The sequence below is a fragment of the Acipenser ruthenus genome, chromosome 3 (assembly GCF_902713425.1).
Source record: "Acipenser ruthenus chromosome 3, fAciRut3.2 maternal haplotype, whole genome shotgun sequence".
NCBI classification, from domain to species: Eukaryota; Metazoa; Chordata; class Actinopteri; order Acipenseriformes; family Acipenseridae; genus Acipenser; species Acipenser ruthenus.
In genome coordinates, this window is record NC_081191.1 from 78,655,310 (window position 1) to 78,669,069 (window position 13,760).

The 13,760-nt window shown below is 32.5% G+C and overlaps 1 protein-coding gene across 1 annotated transcript in view; it reads right to left on the reverse strand.

Annotated features, from left to right (window-relative positions):
• zfhx4 (zinc finger homeobox 4) overlaps positions 1-1,358 on the reverse strand; it is a 98,322-nt gene extending 96,964 nt beyond the window's left edge. The window contains exon 1 of the mRNA XM_059017252.1: positions 1,209-1,358. The gene's annotated coding sequence lies outside the window, so the exon portion shown is untranslated. The remainder of the gene's footprint in view (positions 1-1,208) is intronic.
• Positions 1,359-13,760: the final 12,402 nt, after the last annotated feature.

Consider the following 13,760-nt stretch of genomic DNA (forward strand, 5'->3'; position numbering starts at 1 on the left):
ACGGAGTATAACATCATATCTTACATTTTAACCAACAATGAATGTGAATTGACACTAATGTGTGTTGATTATTATTATTATTAGTAGTAGTAGTAGTAGTAGTCGTAGTAGTCGTCGTCGTAGTAGTAGTATATTTTACTATGAAACAGGCCATTTCTCGGTTGTGTATTGTTTCAAGAAACAATACACGTAAATCAGTAAATCGTGTTTTTTTTTCCATCTGTGACTGTTTTCTTGCTAAACGATGTTAATGTTTGCATCTGAGCGTTTGCGTTGTTAAGATTTATTTTCTAAGCCCATGCACGATATGTTATTTTTCTTAAAGGGAAAGAGGTACGGTGAACAAGCCTGGCGCCCTCTGGGGTTTAAAAGGTCATATATTTGACAGGAGTCTGACCCTCCTCCACACTAGCAATCAACCCTAAAGTTTATGAATAAAATCACTTAGCACTGTCCACAAACATTAATAAAAAAATGCATATATAAATCCCATAAGCGTATCATCTTCAAAAACTGCAGATCAAACATAAACAAAAAAAAGAGTAAGCATGTTTTTAATTGCAACCCTAAGAACATCAAAGCATGCTAATACCTAGCACGCACAAGTGAGCCCCCACATTTTACAAATCTATAAACAATGAATTTACAAACTACTCCAAACTTTTTTGTAACATAACTAACCTCCTATCGCGTAAAGCTGAAGTATGAAGACTATCCACAAATGAAAAGCAAACATTTAACTATATATATATATATATATATATATATATATATATATATATATATATATATATATATATATATTCATATTCTATTCTTACTATTGTAAATGGTTTCTTAATGTGCACTTCTGTTTTCTTCAAAAAAGCACAATTCCTGCAACTAAACACAGGAGCACCAAAGCTTACATCACGGCAATGTAAGTACAAATACACTCATTGAATGCATATCTTTGCATTTTACAAGAAATATGAAACAACCCGCTGCCACAAAATAAAACTACAATCAAATACAAACACGAGTTCCAGTTTTCGGAATTTAAATCTTACGCTATCTCTGTTTTTAAAACAAAACACAAAAAAAGTATTTAATAAAAAAATTAAAATAAAAAAAAACAACTGGATAGCCACTAAAAGACAACAAAGGTAGATTGTAAAAATGACCATCCACTACTGTAAACACATAAAGCCAAATAAAATGAAATGTACCTTATGGAATAATAGAGCATCTTGTTTTCTCCTTTCTCTCTGAAGCCCCACTTAAAGCATATGGAAAATGTTTTCAAAATGCCTAGATTTGGCGCATTGTCATTGCAAAGAGAGGAGCGCAGTGATGCTGTAACAGAAAATGGGAAATAAGTTCAGGATTGGGTGCTGCCTCCCTCAGTGCGTACTTATCTAACTTTAATTTAATATTCCGCAATCACTCCATGATCGCATATAATTCACTGGGATTTTTTTTTTTTTTTTACAAGGACTAAATGCTCTTGATCTGTTTCTTAAATATGTATTTAAAGACAAAGAGGGGATGAGTCTTGTATAATATAACTTGATATATATATATATATATATATATATATATATATATATATATATATATATATATATATATATATATATATATATATATATCAGTTTTTATGAACCAAAAACAATATTTTATTTTATATTTTTGATGTCCTGGCAAAAGCTGCTAATCTTCAACCAACGTAATGATAAAATCGTTTGCAACATAAAATCGAGATGCACAAATGGTTGTTTGTAAAACACTAAACCTTAATCGATGTATTGGACCTTTTCCGATCGATTAGATAAACGGAAATCTATAGAACATGAAACCAGTTCAATCGTTTTCACTATTCCTTTCTATAAATACAAGCTCAATACACCAAAAGGGGGTTATCAAAATATATATTTTTTTGAGATTTCAAATTACCATTATAAAACAATTTGCAAATGTAAAATTATATTGACTGCGCTACAGTAATTATAACAATTTATAATCGTACATCCATATTTAATTATATAGGCTTATTTTTTTTTTATAACATTTTATTTAGTTTCATCTTTCCATTTCTATCAGTTGCAGGCGTTTTTTTTTTAACTTGTTCAGATTTTAAGTTTTGTAAATATCATCAGCATACTTCATGTATTTTTATTAATAAGTGAAGCTTTTCTTACAGTTACCGAAACGTATGGTACCGGTATATGATTTGTTAATGGTGAAACAAATATACATTACATCACAGCTGCTGGCGTTCGGGAGCGTGTGTGGTGGAAATGATGTTGCTGGCAGGGGTATTCTGTTTATTTGATAAAGAAAATCAATGCCAGTGACTGTAAAGTAGTAAGTGAGTCGTGTGCTTGAGTGGCTTGAATAGTGGCTGCACTTGGCAAGTCCATCACTCCAGGAAACCTACGCTAAACTGTACAGTCAGCCCCTCACTTGGTCAGTACACCTCCCTCTCAATCTTTTCACCCTTCTGCTCCCTCCCACTTGCCCCCATGCTCTTCCGTGTGCATTTCTTTTCATTGTTGATCCTTCCTTGATTGACTAATGCTTTTTACTGTTGCTTTTTTTCAGTTTTTGTCACACCAAACGTTTGTCCCGTTGTTTCCAGTTGCGACTGATTGTTTTAGATTTTTTTTGTTTATTTAATTTCATCAGTCACTTCATTTTCTTTGTCTTGCCGCACCTGTATCTTTTGTTCTTGAGTTTTTAAAAGCATTATCCTCTTTTTCAATACAAAACCTATAGACTTACATCACCCACTTTATTTTCAATTGTCGCACATTTAGGTTTTAAGTTTTAGGTTTATGATGTATTTATTTAAATAAATAAATAAATAAATAAATAAATAAATAAATAAGGCTAATTACTTAATTACTTAATTACTTAATTACTTAATTTATATTCACATGATGTGTTCTGTGGTTAAACGGTGATTCTTTGTTCATCACCTTTTTAATTAAATCGTTTGCATTTCTTAATACAACTATTGCAAACAGACCTATAGTCTTTATCTTTTGGTTCTGTTGTTAATTTTGTTGACGGTAATAATACACTTTCAATGCAATGTATATATTTCAGAGAAAAGGAAGATTCTCTTTGCCATAACCTTTTTTTCCTTTTGTATACTTAATTAGTTTAATTCTGTGCTGTAATCTCCGATGTTTCACTTATTGTTTTAGTAGGTTATTATCTGTCAACCCCAGTGAACCCTTTGTTTAAGTCTCTCCCACTTTTACTCATGGGTATACTCAGTATCCGTATTCTCGCATACAATGATCCATTCCCGCTTTGCACATAACCCTGTTACAATTGGACAAAATCGCAAAGACAAACGGTCAGTTTCATGGTGTCGCATCAAATCACGACCAACAGGACGGAATAGAACCAATACAATACATTTTAAGAACGGGGTTTCGGTTATTTCAACAAAGGATTGTATTGCATATGGTTACTAATCAATGCATTCACCCCTTGTTTTAACACGTTTTTATTATTATTATTATTATTATTATTATTATTATTATTATTATTATTATTATTATTATTAGTCGTAGTAGTTGTGGTAGTAGTATTTTTTAAGATAACGCCTGGATTTAAAAAAAGTCTGAAGTACAAATAAAAAACAAGTGCCACACAAGAGCGCTTATTTACAGAAAATAATGCAATTGTGCATATGAATAAAACAATATGCAATTGTACATTAGTGAGAATTGATTAAAGGAGTTTTTCATTACTAGAGATAATAATAATACGAATACTAACACTAATACGACTACTACAACGACTCCTGCTACTACGACTACTACTAATAATAGTGGATTAAAAGAATGGCACACTGAATGCTAAATGTGCATGTGTCTGTCAGACGTGGAGGTCTGACTGCAGGTGTTTCATTTAATCCCTTTGGCTATTTATTAAATGTTATTAAAAGCCATTTTGAGAGATACAGAACTTGCATTTGAGCATGTACTTGTCTGCACAACCCACGTGCTTTAAAGATCTATATGTACAGCATGCAATACTGGACACTAACTTCTAAAGTCCATAAAGGAGATACCTATATGTGCTTGGAATAAACACAACTGTATGTTTCCTTCAAACTGGACAAGATTCAAATGACAGATGAATCTATTTCTTGAAAGAAGTAAAATCCAGGACTTTTCACTTAAAGGTAGCGATTGGCAAAACAAAAAGACCTACCAATATTCAATGTATTCAATTAGTATTGCATTTTACTTTTCAACATACACATGGAGTCTATTAGCTTAATCAGTCATTTATAGCATTGATCATAAACATTTTTTTTCCTGTTTAAATGTAATTATGAACACAATGTCTTATTTGAATTAAATTGATTAAAGGTTTGATTAGTATTCATAAATAATAATAAAAAATGAAACTACATTTGTTATATACAGTACACCTGGACCTGTTTTTTTTCACACCCTCAGTCATATATATATATATGATGCGCTGGGGAGGCCAAATCTAGACTGATCCTCAGAGCCAGCATTGCATGATATAATACAAATATAAGTTTATGTAAAGTAGTGTTAATTAGAATTAATACAGATTCAAAGATAGAAGTAAAAATGATGTCACAATATATAGAACACCATTACATCATGTAAGAATAAATCATGGATTTGAATGTAAACAATAACAAGTAGTTGCCATACCGTCAAAAACCTATAAATACCTCCAATGTTTTGATTCAAACACAGGCTCCCTTGAGAAAGATATGTACAACATATCGAAACGTTGGGCAGCTGGCTCTTTGAGCTAATATATATATATATATATATATATATATATATATATATATATATATATATATATATATATACAGTAATGCACATTTTTTTTATTTCAGCTTCATTCAATATCATTTCTGTGACAGCCTTGTTAACATTTTATTGTTTGTAATGGAAATTATGCAATTTAAAACCACAAAAAACATTGTCATACTACATGTAATATTTTTAAAGTAGTATATTATGCAATGTTGTATATTTCCAATTATTTACGTTTCTTATATCTTTTACTATTAATTGGGAGGGTCATCACTATTCCTAAAATGCTTGGAAACACATTTAAATATATGTGTTTGTGTTTAGCATAGACCTTGTGCATAAAAAAGGGTAATTATTCAAGGAAAACTTTCCCATTTAAAATCTTACTGTGCATGAGTTCTGAAATATTTTTAATTACAATCTATTTTTTTTTCAGAAAATATGTCAAAAAAACATTACAACAGAAAATTCTGAAAGAAATGTATGCTGATTTAGAATCACTATGATTTGATTTTCAAATGTGGAAGAGGTATTTGGAACACATCTACATCAACCCAAACTAAAACTGCAATCCCTAATACAACCAAGGTGTAAAATCTAATAGTTATATATTTCAATCTATGATTTCTTTCCATATTCTCTATAAGTATTCTTCATTTTTTATTTAAACAGGCCTAAGACAGTTGTGTTGCTGCTCACTACAAAATCTCAGATTCCCTTCACTGTTTTACTTTGAAAATACACCCAAGGGCCAAATTGCTGAGAACACCCCCTCAGTGCATTTTTTTGCTGAAATCCATTTGCACGGTTTTCAGTGCCAGGAAAAGCGGACAGTCAAAAAAAGCTATAAAAAAACCCTCACACAACCTTGGAATTGGACAGAGGCAATGGATTAAAATGGGGATCCTGCATGCCTTAAAATTTGGATATTTCCTTATGTATGAGGTAAGTGCATTCCCTTAGGTAGAATTCTGTGAATGTGCTGTAGTATATGTCTGTTGACATATTATTAGACTTGGTAATGGTTTTTAAAGCTTTTGGATAGGTGCTAGTTATTTAAAAAAATGTCTGTTAATATTCAGTGCTAATTAAAAAATAATGTATTTATTTATTTATATTTTTTTGGTTTTTGGTATCTACGTTTCCCAGACTATGTTTCCAGTATTTGTATTGTTATAACAATATGCATGCAATTATTGCATTCTCCTGCTATTAATGTGATTTTAATCAAAAAAGTGTGTGTATGACTTATTTTATTAAAGTGTACAAAAAAAAATACTTAAATTGAATACATTTAACTTAACTTTCATACTTAAAATACTGTTGTGAATATAATAAAACCTATATACTATTAATAATACAAAAGTAGTATGATATAGAAAATAATTTCTAACTAGAGTATTACATTGTGATCCCCTTATTACTGTGTAATGACATGGTGGCATAGCAAAAGCTTCAACTTTTAAGTACTGATTAGGTTATGATAGTACTATTATATAAAGTGTACACTATAGTTAATCAATAAATAGAGCAATGTCCTTACACTTTGTATTCTACTGTTCTGTGTTTGGATTTTTTTCATTAGCTGGTAAAATGCTTACGGGTATACAATTTCTACCAGACCATTTTACAGATTTGTTTGATTGAAAGCTGGACCCTGGTAATGTGGACTTCCTGTCCAGCCAGAATGCAAGAGCTAGTACATCTAAAGCTGTACTTGTATCAGGGTTCGACTGTGACCTCACTTCAATGCAACACCTAGAGGGCCATTACACCAAGTTTAATAGGAAGACAGTTAATAACCTTTTTTATCCTTACGTACTATCAATCATGGCTGTCACCAGTCTGCTGAATCAAAGCAAAAGTGTTCTTCACAGATGACTGATTAGAAACGCAAAATCACAAGATCCATCTTCATGGTCACTTTTATTATAGTGATTTTTAAACTGACAGCAACCTGCTCTGTTTCAGCACACTGGGCATCACATATACGGTCATTCACTGTAGTTCAGAATGAGGAGATGCTACGGGATTTATCAAAAATAAATAAGTCTATTGTCTAAAAAATACACTTCTGCAGGTATTTTGTTTTTGCAGACGCCATATACAAAAAGACACACTTACAAAATGCCTCATTAAGAATAGACACTTAAATTTGAGAAACACTAAGACCGCTTAAGACTAAAAGACTGAATTGTTCCACACAATGTTCTTTGTGACTTTGACATGAAAGAAACTCAAATAGTCAAGAGCAAACCTTTTTAAAGGGATACACCTCCTGCTTTCTCCCCACTTACGTTGCATATATTGTATGTTAACAAAGAAATAAGAGCACAATATAATAATTGAATAATTGTGGTGAAATGAAAACATTTTTACTAAGCTTATGGTGAAATTAGTGAAGGCACCTGGACATCTGATTTGGTCCCAGCACTTCCCTGTTCTGTTTTACTTTTCAAGAACAACGTCCACCAAAGCTTTGCATCAGATAATCAACATGTAATAATACAGGATGGCAGCAGGGCTGTTTTCCATATCAAATGGATAGCTTTTAAGGTACTTTTCTATGTTTCTCTGGCAACATTGATATGCTAATATTAATTGACATCAATCAAAAAAATCAGATGAGGTTTAAGATTACATTTATATTCATTACACAAAAAGTGGGTCACATAAAACAAGCAAACATTGTACTATTATACAGATGCCTGGAGAACCAACAGACATAGCCAGTTCTTACTAAGTTCAGCATTCATTTGACTGAACAGCTTGCACAAATTATTAATACTCAGATTTAAAAGCTTAAAAGTCCTCCTTGGAGCAGATTATGTTATTAAACAAAGGACTTATTGTCTAATAGAGCCTTACAAATAATCACAGGTTTCAGAATATATATATATATATATATATATATATATATATATATATATATATATATATATATATATATATATATATACACACACATACACATATATATATATATATATATATATATATTTAACAATCCAAGCTCAAGTTTTAAACATAAATTTGCAACATTATGCATATTAATAGAAAATATTTATAATTTATAGTTTATTGTGTAATAACGTATTTACATCCAGGCCATTCTTGGCCTGTGTACCCTCTGAAGAGGTCAAAAGTAGTAGAACATATGTAGACAGAGCTTTAAATACAGTATGTAAAATATGTAAATAATTCTACAATTCCAATATCTGAAGTTATTTTAATCTATATACCAGCTGTATTATAACTGACTGCACATGAATGTATGTCTGTCAGGTTATGGGGAGCTTGATAAGCTGATGGTTTTGATTAGTTGCTTTACATTAGAAGCACATATATTTGAGGAAGTCACTGTAAAAGTTCAAGTTCTTTTCTGGCTTTCAGAGCAACACATAAATAAAGAAGCAGTAAGTACTGTAGTCTCACTTGCACATTGTTGCTTTTGAAGATTACTATTTTCACAGATCTCTATTTTTTTCCATCTGTATTAATACATACAATAATCAAAAAGGATTTATTTATAAAATAATAGAAATATAATTATATATAAGCAGGTCTAAAACATACAATTTCATTATAAAAACAGTTACAGTATTTTATATCTAGCAGTCAACTGCTGATAATTGCTAACTACCAATAAATTCCCCAAAGACTAAAAGGTCCAAGGTTCTGCAATCTGTAACCATCTTTCCTTCTACAGAAACAGAGTACAGGAAACGTAGATAAATCCAAAATACCCCCCCCCCCAACGCTTGCTGAGAGGCAAACCAAGACAAACAACACATCAAGCTTTAGCCTGCAAAGCCTTTTTGATCCCACTGGCATTAAAACCGAGACATAAAAAAAACGAGACATATAGAAAATGGCCCTAGTATCCTTCCACAGCAAACAAGCTGCAGCGGTGGACTTAGAGTACAAATAGATGAGGGAGTCCCATACCACACCTGTCTTTGTGCTGTTTCCATGCGCAGCTATTCCTGTCCTTTTCTGTGCAGGTTTCCTCTCTAGTCTCTATGGATTTTTCTCAGCCGATTCATTGACAATGTTGCCTTGTGAGCTTCAGGTTAGCAGTGTTGCCAAACTGGTCAACTTTCAGCAAGTCTCTGATACCTGGGGTTCATATCCTCAGCTCCCCCTCAGTGGTCTTTAAAATGAAAAAAAGGGTAGGAAGCACAGGTCATGTAAAATGCATAAGCTGTATTTAAAAATAATGTAATTCTTCAACTGAGCCGTTCATGTCCTGCAATAAAAATCAGGATACAGTTTACTCTGAATATACCCTTTGTTATGGCCCCTCTTCACATGAAAAAACAGAAGCATTTTTTGATTGCATACAAAAACAGTATTAATGAAAGTATTAAGGTTTTCTTCAAAGCCACTGCCTCTTGAACCTGTTATGCTGTGCTATCTATAGGAAATAGTCAGTCATACCAAATACCACAGCCCTCCGCTAAGCCTGTTTTCAAACAATTCTTTATTTTCTCAGGAATTTAGAGATTTGGAGTGTACGATAATAATGTCTTTTTTCTTGATCGGTACAGTTAGTTTCTTCAACTGATCAAGAAAGAGTAAATTTGCAAATGCCAACAAGAAAAAGGTTTGGTTAAAAACAATTTTCAAATGTAAAACAGATGTGATGGGTTAATTTAGTTTGGGGGGAAAAAAAACAACATATTAAAAATATTTTTAGAACTTCTAATAAATAGAAATGGATCAAATATGTAACATCTAATGTTAGGTATTTACTGTACACCAAACTAGCAGATACATAGTTAGAGAGAAAAATAAATCAGAAGGCTGAAGATTAATAACAGGTTTAAAAAATCTGATATCTTGCATACTCTTATTAAATATTTTAACTAGGTGTAACTTCAAAAAATGATTTCTGAGTAAGACATTATTCTTATTAAAGACAAGCTGTACTACTGTTTTGTTTAATGTTTGCAGCTTGTGCTACTTACATAATTTCAAAGCATATGCTTTTTGAACTCTTCTTATGTTGTGTAATTATGTTAGACTTTTGACCTTCTGTAGAAAGCAGTTTACATGCGCATCTTAATATGATTAATTTTAAGCAACATTCCACAAACATTCTTCTAACATATTATAACTAGGCTTTTCAGTACTAAAAGGTTTTCTGTTTTTTATTTTCACTTCATATTCTTAAATAAAAGGTCCTTTGTTTCTTATTGCCTGATTAGACTTAATGAAAAACATTCCATTGCATGAAACATTATTTCTCCTAAACTGAACATATTTTAAGGTACTTTCAAGAAAAGCAAATGTTCAGCATTTGCACCCATAACAATACAATCTTAGTATCCCAGATTAGACTATACAATGAAGGGATATTTGAACAGAAAAAAAGAAAAAAATCAGAAACGAATAACATATTTTAAAGTACAAAATGGTAGCGCTGTTGGTTTTAATGACTAACATGTGACTGTGTGCCAACAGCTGAATTGTACAATATTGACTAAGTGAGGTTCACTGATTTGGCTAATATCTTCTCTAAACAATTCCATGTAAATTGTGCATATAAAGTCATGGAAGCTATTCCTCAGGACAACCTAGCTGGATGGCTACCTGCTGGAGTGAGGAAGGTAATCAATTGAAGGAAATAGAGCTGAGCATGAGACTAGGAGGCTTCAGAGCAGTTAGTACTGATAAAAGCAGACGATGTCAATATTTGGGAATAACACAACACTGTGATAATAGACAAAAGAGAAGTGCATATGCTGCTGAGTGTTCAAACAGGGCTGGAATTAATGCATTCATACCAGATGCTCCCTAAGGCTACAAAAGACATTATTTACTGCAGGTAATACCAAACTATTGTAAAATCAATGCTGTAGACTCCCTAAAATAGTGACAGCATATCAAACACTGTATTGTCAGTTCCATATAATGCTGTGCATCTATGTCAGTGGTTTAAACATTATTCTTATTCCACTGCTTTTGATGCACAGTAGGCAGCAGAATGTGGTACTTTAAAAAGACACAGTTATGTACAATTGTTATTTCAGTCTCATTTATAATAATTTATAATATCAGTTTTACAGCTTATGCATATAGGTTATACTAGAAATTGTATGCTGGTATTTCACAAATAATATTTCCCAAAATACTTCTATTCTGTCTGCAATACCAGATTGGAGAAATAGAATTATTAACTGACTGTCTATCAGATTTAAAGTTCTGGTCAAATAATTCTGCGTATTTCAAAAATTCAGATTTCTGGATCTTGATTTTCAGGTTTTTTTTTTTTTTTTTAATTGCATTTGACACTCAATCATTTTTGTTTTGAGATATTTAAATAATAATCATATTGATGGTAAAATGTTAAAATAAACTAATAAAATGAAAGCAAAATATTGTAATTTTTTACAGTGCTTTATTAACTGATTGAAGGACACATAGTTCCAAATTAAATTTAATATTTTTTTTTATCTAGTGTGCCCAATTATTTGACTCCTCATTTTCTCCCAATTTAGAATGCCCAATAATTTGTTCCCTTCACTGCAGCAATTCCCCACACAGCTCAGGAGAACTGAAGGTTCAAGTGGGCATCCTCCAATCCCACGACCAAGCCAGCTTCATCTTACACCCAGGATTTCAAGAGTGGATGTCAACGATCTACCGACCTCTAGAGGACAAAGGCCAGCCCTGCAGGTGTCCGATTTTGAGCTACGGTGAATAGCCAGCAGGGTTAGCTGTAGCACGATAAGGCAAAACAGTCACTGCCGGTTTTGCCTCCCTAACCCATGGGAGCGCCAGAGCCAATGTGACGTTCCCTTAAGAATCCCCATCGAAGACCAGCTAATTTGCACAGCCAGGATGCAAACCTGCATTGTATGACCACCTGCACGCCACATAGCTGTGCATTTACGACATGAGTCCCTCCCAAATGCTATTTTAATGGTTATCTTTTTTTATTTTTGTTTACCTAACTGGCTGTCATCTTGCTTGCAGGCCTGTGATATTTTTTGACTTACTGGTTCTTACGGAATCCCATGATATTGTGGCTTTCAAACTATTTCTATACCATGAAGTTGATAGAATCAACTTAGTTGAAAGGACACAACATCACATGATTTATGAATAGCAAATTAATTCATTTTTAAATGGACATCAACAAAATCTCTTACAGAGATAAAATGTGTGAATAGATCTTTGCATGTACAGTAGCAGAGACCATTTATAGAACGTTATCACCATCTGCATATAATATAATTCCAAAATTCTAAACCCTCCTTAAAATGATAAAACATTATACTGTAAACTGGGTACCAATACCATTTGAAAATACACATGTTCTTGAAACTGTTGGAATAAACACTTAAAAAAAATACATAAGAACATAAGAATTTTATATATGTTGCAGAACAAAGTCTTATTTTACCAGGTATTATTTTAAAAGGTGTGCTATGGCAACCAAAAAAGAGCTTCAGGGTGGAGGTCAATCATGTGCAGGTAATGTGACAGTGACACCATCAGGACACAATTCAGTGATCAGCTCCAGATGTCCTTTCACACTGTTAATCTTTATATCAAAGTAGCTTTAAACATTTTTATGATGTGTTCTATATGCAACACCCAAACACTGTCTGATATATTATGAAAAACTCTCACAACCGATATTACTTTGCTGTCATAATAGTTCCTGAATGTACTGGTTTTACAGAGAACTCAAGAATATGCTACTTTTTAAGAGGCTTTTAACAGGTTATCAGTCTTAGTAATACAATCAATCCAAGCTTTGCATTCCATGATTTAAAACAAAATGCATGAGCCATTTATAGAAAAAAAGAAAAATATGCTAGTATCTGAAAATGTATTTGTATGCGTTTATACTCAGCTAATATAAAAATGATGTAACTGTCCATGCACTATAAAAGTTTGTGGAGCACAAGCAACGTGTTGTTTAACAGCCTGATGTAGCTACACTGTGTGAGATTTGATGGATGAACTAAAAACAACACTCTGAAACTGAATACAATGAACCTGCACCCACTACTATATGTTATCATGTTCAAGAATGGACACCAAACATATATCTGAAATATTTATACAAATGAAAATGCCATTGTGCATTGTGCATCAGCTGTGAATCAAACTTAAAATCAGTCCGCACAAGTGTCTGCCTTTTCATTTTAACTTGCTGCAATGAAACCTCAGGTCACATCTATTGGACAGCAAATACTAAATAAAGACACAATTGATCCAAATTAATTTTATTATCCATCAAACCCAGACAATCAATACTTTGCACCGACGAAAGCAACCAATCCTGTACTTGCAACTGCCGAGTCAGCCAATCACAGCCTGTCAGCTCGACACGAGCTCAGCATCTTTCAATCACAACAAACTGAGACACGGACAGTTCAGTAATATTGCAAATCTGACAAATAAAAATAAATTTGTATGATAACGCTATTTGTTTTTTTCTCTAATTATGTATGTGATCTTTTATGAACATTTTCCTAAAACTTTTCTCAGCGAAAGGGTACCCAATGAATCATTATAGGTTCAAGGTAAATCTCGGAAGCATAACTCCAGTTACAGTCAACTGCCCCACAGTAGAGCGTTCATTGATGGGCACTATCGCTTAAATAAAATGTACCTTCACCTCAACCCTACAGAATATGTTGTATATATATGACAGACATTTCCTTTATTTGTTTAGATTTTGTAAACTAAAAATATAATATACCAAACATTACATTTATCACATTGCACTAAGGTTAGTGGGCACATGAAAGAACAGGTTCCATGCAGGGGTCCAATAATTGATTTGGGAACTTCCTGTCCCAGTTGCAATCATGAACTGATGCTCCAGCTGAGAATGGTTCATTTCATGGAAAACTTGCCAACATTACATGATTTTGAAAAAATGGTTGACAGAAGCACCAATGCTGGATCATGTAAACATCTGAAATAGTTATA